The sequence below is a fragment of the Cryptomeria japonica genome, chromosome 3, assembly GCF_030272615.1.
Source record: "Cryptomeria japonica chromosome 3, Sugi_1.0, whole genome shotgun sequence".
NCBI classification, from domain to species: Eukaryota; Viridiplantae; Streptophyta; class Pinopsida; order Cupressales; family Cupressaceae; genus Cryptomeria; species Cryptomeria japonica.
In genome coordinates this window covers 892,559,150-892,571,049 of record NC_081407.1, presented here as the reverse complement: position 1 = coordinate 892,571,049, position 11,900 = coordinate 892,559,150, and the positions used below count along the sequence as shown (strand labels likewise).

The 11,900-nt window shown below is 35.6% G+C and overlaps 1 pseudogene; it reads right to left on the bottom strand.

Moving 5' to 3' along the window:
• Positions 1 to 681: 681 nt before the first annotated feature.
• On the bottom strand, positions 682 to 6,358 carry LOC131059788 (subtilisin-like protease SBT4.14; annotated as a pseudogene).
• Between the last annotated feature and the right edge of the window lie 5,542 nt (positions 6,359 to 11,900).

Here is an 11,900-nt window from a genome sequence, read left to right as displayed (position 1 = left end):
AACAAAGTCACAAAATTCTAAAAGCTTTTGTTGTTAATTTCAAAGTACTGATCAGTGAACTGAAATAATTCCAGTTGGAAAAGAATACGATTGATATTCCCGAGGACGAGGATTTGACCCTTGAAGGTGTGGCTATTGGACCTAGTAAAAGAACCTAGGTGAATACAAGGAAGATGGCTCAGCAAGCTAAGGAACTGGATGATTTCAAGAGTGTTGTTGCCTCTATGGCTCAGCTGGACAAAGAAGTTGTGGAGCTCCTTAAGAACTTTTCTTAGTTGTGTTGACCTGTGCTTTTGGTTGTCCCTTGGGTGTCGTTGTGCTGTCCTTTTGTTACTCTTGGATCTCTCGCTGACTTTTTGTTTTTGCCAGTTGTCTCTATTTGTTGCTATGTGTTTTCTAGCTGGACCTTTCATGTTTTATCTCTTTTCTAATTTTCTGTGAAGGATTTTGGGGGCCCTTCAAAACCTGTTTTTCACGTAAACAAAAACCATGTTCAAAATAGGTGATGTTAATCGTTTGTGACAAATATCCAGCAATTTTTAGAAGGTGAAAATCATTACAGCAAAACCAGAAGCAAAACAAGAACCAGCAATTACGACAATAAAATTTAGTTTTGGTTTTAGTAGCGCAATTTTGGAGGTAGTGCCTAATGAAGAGGTACCCATGGAGGCCATGATTATCTTAGTGTTTTACTTTATAATATACAAGAATGGGGCTGCGCACACTGTAATTGCAATAGCTCCAAGTCAATGCACCTGAGAGTAAAGCCTTATCATTTGATACCTCTCGACTTTCAATTTTCACATTGTATGACATCTTCTGGTTGGAGGAATTAAAAGAGAGTGTATCTGGTTCCACTGTCACGTTCATTCCAAAGGGTGCATCTATTTTCGCTTGGTACGTAGATTTTGCAGGTCCTACATTTGTAACTGTTCTTGGAACCTTAGCAAAAATGGGTTCACTTGCATTGCTAGTAACCATTATAGAAGGATAGTTAAGCTCCCATACTCCAGTTTTAGATAAATTTGAAGAACAACTAATAAATTCTCCTGTCAGTAAGCGTAAAGATGTTTCACTGTATCCTTGGCTACATAGCATGCTGGTATAAGAATTTGCATCCGCGTCATACACAAGACCTGGATTGATGGCCTTGAGGGGATTAATCTGCCCTGCACCATATCCTAATTCTGCAGCTTCATTGCCATCTAATGTTGCATCCAATGTTGATGCTGCATCAGAAATGAAGTTGTGAAGGTAGTTAAGAAAAATAAATGAATGTATACAATTTTTGGGTGGCGGAATGGATATCCACCTGTGGTCATGAGAGCGGATTTGATAGCAGCAGGAGACCAGTCAGGATGAAATGACTTGACATAGGCAGCTGCTCCTGTGGCATGAGGGCATGCGATCGATGTTCCAGATAGTATGTTAAAATCCACTACTCTTTTGTCCAAAGGATCCATGCTCATTGGTGCAGCATTTGACCAAGCCGCTAGAATATCTACACCTGGTGCAGTGATGTCTGGCTGTCGAGGAAATATGACGTGAATGGATTAGTTCAGTAGTTAGTAAGAGCAAACTCGGAAATGAAATTTCAAATTCCAATAAGATATTTTAGTTTTCTTACCTTCAGAAGATCTGGTGTGATTGGGTTGGGACCTTTCGATGAGAATTCAGCTACTATAGGTGCAGGTAAATCATTCTCAGCTACACTTTTTCCTATACTTGCAATAGGAGACCTAGTGAAACGTACGGAGTTTAAACATAAGGCGCCTCTTAAAGCATGATTTTATTTAAAATTTTCATACAAGCATTCTACAAATATGGTTTTCATGAACTAGCTATGTTAGAGCTCTTTGAAAATAATAAAAGAATGGTTTTTAGTTTCACATTCTTTTGTTTTATTATAAATGTTATCTTTTTAAATGTGAACATTTGTTCTATTTTTCATTGTTGATGTTGAATAGGGCCCAAACTTCTTAACCAATTTTGAATGTAAATCTTAATAATTGAATATCATTAGCTTTTATATGAGTGAGTACTTTACAATACTAGAACAAGCCTTCTAATCTTGGAGGGTCTATTGACATCCAAAATGAAAAATGAGTTCAATGAAAATTTTAAAGGTCTTTAAGAATATCAATATATATGATTAGATGTATGTAACAAACAAACATCTATAAATAAAAGCAATTTGTAAAAGTTTCGTATCAATTGATCATTGAAAGTTTCTTAATTTATTTGAAAAAGAGGAGAAAAGCTTTTATAGTAGATGCTACTGAAAGAAACTCAATTTTGAAACTTCCCTAATTTCATTGAGAAAAGCTTTCATAATAGATGCTACTCAAAGAGGCTCAGATTCATCTATTCTTTAGGCTGAGGAAGAGGTCAAAGAAGCTTGCTGTCAGATTATAAAATATCAAATTCCTTTAACTTGTATCGTTCACATATATCTTTTCGAGATTATTCTACGGATATCCTAATGAGATTGTGCTCTAATTTAGAGCAAGTCTTGGGTGACTTTCTACTCCATCAAACAAAATTTTCAAGAGGAGAAAAGTAATTCATTTCATTTATGCATTTACCTTGTGGAATTGATGTAAGATTTGACAACCTCTCCCTGTTCAGATGAAATAACTGTGGCAGGAACCATGAACGAGTAAGCTGTATCATTCATTGCATCGTACATTATTATGGCACCTGCCCCTCCAGAGACATACACTCCACCATCTGGCAGATCACCGAGGTTTGACATGTGGCAAAGTACTATTTTCCCTTCCACTGTGCTGCGATCTAGGGAATATAACCCACAAGCACTGACCAAATTCACATTCATGCAAATGGAGTGATTTAAATTCAACGAAATGAGCAAATGTAATTTAAGAGAGTAATTCTTAATCAATTTCATGTGATGTGGTTCTGCATTTCACCTTGAGTCATCTGAAGAAAATCCGCCAGTAACATTAGCAGCGTCTCCTCCATATACTAAAGGATACCAAGGCTGCTCCATTGTGAAAGTGTTTATAGCATGCCCCTACCTCACAATTAAACTCAAAATATTAGAACTTTGATCACTTAATATCAGTTGCACACAAAGGCACTTGATTTACCTCGAAAGACATTCGGTTTCCCAAATTAAGTTGTGATTGGAAATGGCGATCAATGGTACTTGCAGCCACTGTCAGAGACCAGGGGGAATAATTGCAAACAGACCCCAAAGTGCCATCGTTACAAGCACCGTTCGATGTTAAGATTCCTCTCTTCATAGAATGGAATGCTCCTATTGCAATGCAATCTTCAAAGTAGTCATACTTGAGAATCCCAACCCCAAGTGAAACAGAAATGACATCCACACCGTCATAGATTGCATCATCAAATGCGGCAAGTATATCTGCACAATTGCATGAATTCAACCAACAAACTTTTATATATCGCAATCCTTGCACCAGGTACTCCCCCACGTACGTCTCCTTGGGCTAGTCCAAAGAGGCTGGCATTTCTGACAATGCTTCCAGCAGCTATGGAAGAGGTGTGTGTTCCATGCCCAGATAAATCTCTTGGAGAGACAAATTCACCTGCAGGTGGTTGAGATCCAATGCCCTTATAATAAAAGCTTGCACCTATTAATTTCCTGGGAAACAAGTAAACACATTTGTTAGCACAGAAAATGTTAAAATATAGTAAATGTTAAAATATATACTGTCTTTCATTAGTCATTATGTATAGACATTTCTTTTGTAATAAACAAATCTCTTCATTGATGAATCTATTTAAGGATCTCTGGATTAAGGATCTGGATCCTTTTATTTGAATATAAGAAAATATTATTTCATATTCAAATTTTCTACATGATATCAGAACTAATGTTTGATGAGAAGTTCCAAAGAGAAATGATTTGAGGAAGGTGTTCCAAATTCGCAAGAAGAAATCGCAGAAGTAAAATATTGTGTGCAGTCACCAATTTACGTCGTTGGTTGCTAAAGGAGAATTGAAACCTGTTAAGTACTGAAAGGACTAAAGTCATATAGTCGCTGCCAAGGGAAAAGATCTAAAAGAATCCGCAACTATAATCAAAGTAAGTCGACAATTAAAACTGTAATTGACCAAAGCCTAGCCGTTGTAAGAAGGATCACAAGTTTGTGAAGATAGATCGTAGGTTGTCCAAAGGCATTGTGAATTTGTTGAAAGTCAAGTCTGCCCAACCACTAATAAAGAGGAAGAATTGCTTTTTGAAGAATAGACGTCGATTTAAGGAGGAAATTTGTAGCCTACAAGATAACTGTGAAAGAGGCCTGTAGAGAAATGTTAAGCCATCCAAAAACGGCTGATTCGTATAAAAGAGATCGCAGTTATATTACTCATTCACTCAAAAGGAGTCCGTAGTTGAAGATATCATGAATAAAGTTTTAAATCGTTGCTACTGAAGATTTGTACTGTAGCACCTTGTGATGTGTGCCCAATTAGAGGACAAGGGAAATCAGACTTTGAGGAGTCCAATAATAAAATAATAAGCTACAATGGTATCACATTTTGTGGAAGTATTCGTGTGCTATCTAGGAAAGTGTTAGCTGATTGATAAAGTAAAGAGATTCATTTTTTTTTGGAAAGATTTGATCGTAAAGATTATTATTGGAATTGATCAAAAATTTCATAAATTTGATAATAAAGATCATTATTGGAATTGATCATAGAGATCGTTAAAGTTTTTTTTATTGCAAAGATCATTATTGGAATTGATCCCAAAGGTCATTATTGGAATTTGATCACAAAGATCATTATATATTTTTTTATTGCAAAGATCTTTTGTGATTTTTTTTATATTTGTGAAGGTTTTGATTGTAAAGATCATTGAAAATGCTTCACTTTCTTTTGTTGATATCTGTGAAAGTTTTGACCAAAAAGATCTTTGGAAACACTTCACTTTTTTTGTTGACTCTTATAAAAGTTTTGATCCCAAAGATCTTTGGAAATGCTTCAACTTCTTATAGAATAACCATGGAAAAAATCTTGTTATGGATAGTGATGAGCAATTGTAATCAAGGGAGTTTGAAACAAAGATTATACTATATCCATTTGAAGGCAATGATGTTAATGGGTTGCTAACCAGCCTATTTTTATAAATGGCTCCCATTCTCTAATTGAATTATATGATAAAATAAAATTTATAAAAGGGTGTTAAAATATAAACTTTATTTCATCACAGTCATTATGTATAAGCATGTCTCTGGAGACACATCTCTTCAGTGATTAACCTATTTAAAGATATTTGGATTTTTTTTTAATATACAGAAAATATTATTTCATATTCAAATTTTTATACAGTAAAATCTCAAAAAAGTTTACTGTCTTCAATATTTCTGCATGGGTAAAGGATTTAGTTCTGTTCTAGTACTTATTGCAAGCTTTGAAGTCGGGTGTTGTCTGGCACACTCCCCTCCATTTAGAGGGAACGGGGCCCAATCCAGCATCATTAAAACATTCTGATTCCGGCCATACTCCTACAATCAAATCAATGTAAATTGGCTAGGAGAGTTTTTCAAAATGAATATGTATATACAAATATGGGAAACATGTGAAACTAGCTTCTATTGTTTGTATTTATACCTGTATCTATAACTCCAACAATTACATCACTTTGATATTCCAAATGATTGGTTTGTTGAGTCAGAGGTAGTCCCACAAAATTCCATGATTTACTCGTCAAAAGTTCAATATTTTTGCTTTCAAACACCGAAACTACACCGTCTACATCTATAATTCACAGACAAGCCTTTTAGTGCATTATTTGAAACGAAAACGATTAACAAAAGGTAAATACATTTGGAAAAAAACAACAACATTCTAATAATTCCTAAAATTTTTTTGGTTAAATACAGCATCCATTTTGGGAGCAATATTACTTGAGAGGTGTTGGACATGAGATGATGAAAGCCAAGCTGCAAATCCGTTAAAGCTCTTCGAATAACTATGAACCAAAGATTTCTGTACTGCCTCATGGCTTTAATAAACATATTGAAAAAATAAAATTAGAAAAATAGTTCCTCTTTTGAAACAAGAGTGGACATATATAAAGAAAAATTATATAATAACCTTCCAAGTAGAGAGTGAAGCAATGAAAAGTGGGACGTAGCTGCTGCTGTTTGGGAGTAATCTTGTTTATCACCCATGTACACTATGTAAAGCTGATTTGGCAGAAGAAAAAATGTTAAGTTAGCAAAACATTTTGAAAGGTAACATGTCAAATAGAGGGAGATGAAGATTTTACCTTTTCATTCAAGTCTTCAGAAGCAGTTGTTGAGACCAGGATAAGAAGAAAAATGAAGGGAAACGTTGAATGGGTTATTCCTGCGCCTGCCATTAAGAGGTTAGTAATGTTTTCTCTCCCAAAATGCTATATAACAAGCCTTTGTTTTATAGAAGTCTCGCTTGGAATGAATAAACAAAACATTGATAATATTAAGGTGGCTGTTTTGTTGCGACCAGAGTGAACAAAATACGAGTATGAACAAATAATATAACTTTCTCCGTCCTGAATTTAGACGAGGCGTTCATAGAAATTAATGGCAAAAACTATATAATTGGTTGCTACGTTAAGAACAGAAATTAATGGCAAAAACTATATAGTTGGTTGGTGGCGTTTGTATCATGCTACTGTTTGTGGCTGCATGGCAAGTCATTATTTATATGGGACTGTATTTTTCAGTTCTTGTATGGTATGTCAAAGTTTTGTATTTCCAGTAAGATGTCTCTTGTTCTAGTTATGGTTGACTGATGTGTTCATTTTGACAGTTCTTGGAAAAAATTAATAATAATAAAAAACCTCTCACTGAAAGTGTTTTCAAGATAATCAACTGAATTATTTGAGAATATCCATGATTTAGAATTACTCTTTTTCTTAACATCTGATTCATAAAACATTATTTAAACTTAAACAACTATTTTAAAGTTTATAGAGTAGAGATTTAATGACTCTTATTAAAATAAAATATAAAACATTTATTTGAATAATTTTGTTTATTTTAGTAATGTTGGATAGGTTTTAGTAAGGGATTTAAAGAGAATACAAAAGGATTAAAAATAACAAGAAGGTAACCATAGTTGTCATAACAAAAAAAACCTGAAAGACTCAAAAAGGTTTCCCACCATTCCACCAACTCCAAGAAAACAAGACCCTAGGAGAAACCAAGATAGAAGTCCAATGATTAACCTGAATCATTCTTAAGTAGATGTATAAATTGGTTAACCTAATAACGACAAAGACAATCCCAATCAAAGATGTATTTCAATCTCTCAAGGTGACTAAAGCCTATTTGGCTTTCGTATCAACAACTACATTCCATTTGTGAGGGATATGAACAAAGGAGATAGATGCAAAGTTCTAAGATAAATCATGAATTTGATTAACTAGGGAAGCTAGATGCAAAGAACAACTCTCAAAATTTTTGTTATTCAAAACGAATGCTAAAATCATATAATCTATCTCACAAACAATATACTTCCAACCCACTTCACCAGCTTTTTGCAAAGCAATGAGAAGATAAAAAACTTATATTTGATTACTACTACCAAATCCAACATCCACAAAATAAAGAACTAAAAAGAGCCAAAACCATCATGACCAACACCACCAATCCATGTTGGGCCAAGATTGCCTCTAGATGAACCATCAGTGTTAATTTTAAAAACAACATTAGGGGGAGGTATCCAATGACCAACTCTATTAACCTTTAGAAACATTTAATATTATCAACAAGTTGCCATTTCTTTTCTCATGCAAATCTAGCTTGTAAAGTTATCTTTATAATATCTAAAGTTGTTCATAAATTTGTAGTGTCGTAAATTGTAACGCTTGTTACCCTTTGCAATATCACACTCTATTTGGGCCCTATTCTACACTATAATTCAAATTGTCACTCCTACAATTTAACGATTATCAGATACTCAAACTAGGACTTGATTTATACTTCCACGATTATTCTTCCATCCTACTCTTACCCATTTAAGCAAGGCATCTTGTACATTTTTACTCACCTCATTTAAATGCAATCTCATGTGTTGAATCTCACTTAGCTATAGAGGATGTTCTATAGATTGGCTCCCGGGTTAGGTGGATACACCTTCATGGTATCAGAGCCACCATAAATAGGATGACTTGATTGAAATTGGATGGTGATGTTTTGGTTGACTGGTACATTCTTTCATTAGATCTATGTCTTTGACTGTTGATTGCAGTCACCATTCACACTTTGATACACCTACATTTACTATCTCCTTGATGGTAGTATAAATGCATTTAAGTGATTGTGAAGTCACAAGCATCATCCACTCTTACATTGCCTATTGGGCACAAACTATTTTATGGACTGGAGCTTGCTTCATTATTGGCAACGGGTGCCACATCCACTTGTGTGAAGGGACTTTAGTGCCACATTGAGTGGGTATCCATTCTTTCTATTCATTAGAGGCTTTGCAATTTTTCTTGTTAGTCATCCTATTTTGTGGAAGAGGCTCATATTATGTGACATTGTTGTCAAAGTCATTTGTGGCACTCATGTACCTATCACCGCTGCTATTATGTGTTTCTCCTCGTTTTATATGTGGGCGCATGATAAGGTATTCTTTTTACTTTTGGTGGTGCACAGAGCTACCACTAGGCTTCACCACCCCATCAATTCTTTTGGTGGCCTTTTTTTCAAGCAGGGTTGTTTCATTCTAAGAGCTTGAGCTAATGGTCTCATGGAGGACTAAACCATCACCCCTGGGTTCTTAAAAGGGGTGGGCCTTTTTTTTATTACCTTTAGGTTCCAATTGGATATTTTTTCAAATGACCATAACTTGGATGTTTGGAGTGTTTTTTGAAAAATGAAGTATCATCAAAAAGGCAGTTTCATGCACTAGTCATTGGTGTAGGTTTTGTGGTAAGAAAATTCTTGTAGAATCATTGCACTAAAATCTTAAATCATGTATTTTGGGGGATTTTGCACAAATTGTGCAATATTCTTGTACTTGCACTATATTATAAAGTGTCATGGCGGGCTGTGTAGAGCCTTTGTTGTTTTCCAATCACAACTTTGTCAAAGTGAGTGTAAATCCATGATAACAAATGAATTAGTGGGATTCAGAGAGTTTTTTAGTGGCAAATCTTCACCAATTGGCGAATTCTGCAATTTTTTTTTGGAGGAAATGGCGAATAGTCTGGGGCAACATAGTGGTCAAATCACCTAGAATTTTGGGGTTAATGGTACACTATATTCTGGCTTTGCCATTGACCATACACCGTTCGACGTGCATGCTCGTAATAATCATCTGGAATCACTCAGACATGGGTATTAGATCACCTCCGTTATTCGCCAAAAATAGTAAAATGACCACGTACCCAGGACCTAATTCGCCAACAGTAAATTAAATGTTCATTGCACGGGTCGGCCAAATTCGCCAATATCAATTAACACATTATAAGGATTCAAGGACCCATTTCTCCCTGCTTAAATCTAGATGCATTTTGAAATGCCCACGCAATTCACAAAAAATGCAATCATGGATTGATATAAATACACTCTTTCTTACAATTTGTTCATGTCTAATTAGTAAATCTGGGAGCTCTCGATTCACATTTCGCAATTTGAGTTGGAACGTCGAAGTTCATTGTAGGGCGGAGGGCTAGAGTTACAATCCTGCAACACAAGCCCAGGCATTCCTGATTCCTAATTCAGAGAATTGAGAAGGCAAAAAGGTGAGTAATCATTTCTTCATACTTGATAGTATTAGTTTTAACTTTTAATTCATAGTGAGAGGTCAAGACTCAAGATGTCACAGTCAGACATGGGTGAGACTCCTTAGGATGGTGAAGGGATTGAGATGTCAGACAAGGGTGAGACTGAGACTCTTCAGGGTGGTGAAGGGATTGGGATGTCAGAAAAGGGTAAGACTCCTCAGGGTGATGAAACTGAAGGGATTGGGAGGCCATCAAAACACCCAAAACTTAAACTTAAAGATACCACCATAAAGTCTTTCTTGAGGTTGTTTGTAACTCAGTGTAATGTTAGAGATTTTCCATATGATAGGGCACTAGCAATTTGGAATTCCATGCATGAAAGACGAGGGTTGTGCAACACTTTAAAAGCTGGTGGTGCTACTGCTAGTGCTAGTGCTGAGACAAATGATGGATCACAGACTCAGAGTCAGCATGAAGATGAAGAAATTTTTGAACACCCGACTGAGAATGAAGATGAACCTGTTAGTACTAGTCAGTTTCCGGATCTTGAGTCCATTTTGGATATAGAAGCCTCAAACTGAGTCACTGAAGTGAATTAGCAGTTAGTTTATAGGTATTTATAATTATACTACAGTTCTTGAGTCATATTACAATTTCAATTTGCAATACTATAGTTGTCATTGATGATTTTTGATATTTTATTCCTTGAATTTGTCAATCAAAATAGATACTTATTTCATATATTTAATTGTGAATTTGATTTATTAGTAAACAAATAGAATTTATTTTTTGAATTATTAGTAAACAATTGAATTATTAATAAATTGGTTCCATATTACGTTGAACATTAAATGCAACAATTTGTGTCACAAGATGCATAAAATTATGCATATTGCATAACTGTTAGAACCTTTCTATTGTTCTACATTAAATGCTTAACATGATGTTCATGGCGATTAGGGTTTTGTGTTTGTTTTTTGTCTTAGTTGGCTAGTAAACAGAAGTAGTCGTGCGTTGAAAATCTAAGTTGTCCTCTCTTTATTTGTCCATGTCAACATCAAGTGTGGTCAAATGGTTGGTCAGACAATGAGACACATTTTAATGTTTCATCTCTAACTCGCAGATAAATTTTATGTTTAACAATTTAAGTGGTGAGTTAGCGAGTGTTGGTTTGGGTTTAAATCGTGAGGTCTCTAGATTTTTGGGTGTTAGCTTTTTTATGTTAGCGAGCTGGAGATTGTTAATGAAATTGGTTTGGTCGCAAGGTCTCGAATTGGTTTGATGTCATGCATTATAGCTGCGAGAGTTAGCGAGTAAGTCATTAATGGTCTATGTGCCACTGCTCATGCCTGTTTATGAAGGTAATTAACATCAAACATCAATTTTGTTGGTACTCGCTGGGTCGCTGCGGTCAAGAGATAAATAGTTTTGAGATTTTATGGTTATCGCTAGCTCGTAGGTCCTTTATCCTCAAGTCTGTTTAAGTCACGAGCTCATGATTACTGGGAGATTTTAGTTGTCGCTACCTCGCAAGATATTTTGCACTTGACCATTTTATGTTGTGAGGTTGCGACTGGATGTGATTTTATGTTATCGCATGGTCGCAAAGTGTTCGGGGTTAAGTCGTTTTAATTTGCGATCATGCGATGTGGTTGGTATCGCAGCTTAGTTGGTTTCGTCGCTTGCTCACAGGTTTTGAAGTTGTTTAGCATTTTATGTTGTGATCTGGCGACAGGTAATTTTTTGTCTAATTTTGTGGTCATCGCATGCTCGCGGGTTTGTAAGTCTTATGTCAAAAAGTGTTGCGAGCATGCGAAGGCAGTTAAGTGTCTTGTTGTCGCGGGATCGCAAGGGTTTAAGTCAAGTTAAGTTTCGAGTTGTGAGCTTGCGATGAAATAAGTTGTATTGTTAGATTTGCAGTGGTCGCCAGCTCATAGGTAAAGAAAGAATATTATAAATCTTGTTGCGAGGTTGTGACTGAATGGCTTGATGAAGATCAATGGTCGTCGCTCACTCGCGAGATTCTTTGAGGATTCGTTAAAGGGGTTGGGAGCTTACGATTAAGAGGATTTGGTAGCATTATCGCTAACTCATCTGTTACTTTCCAAATTGTTATAACCCGTTGCAAGTGTGTGATTAAAGATGGGGATTGACACATGGACTTGTTTGCCGGGTTCTGTAAAAA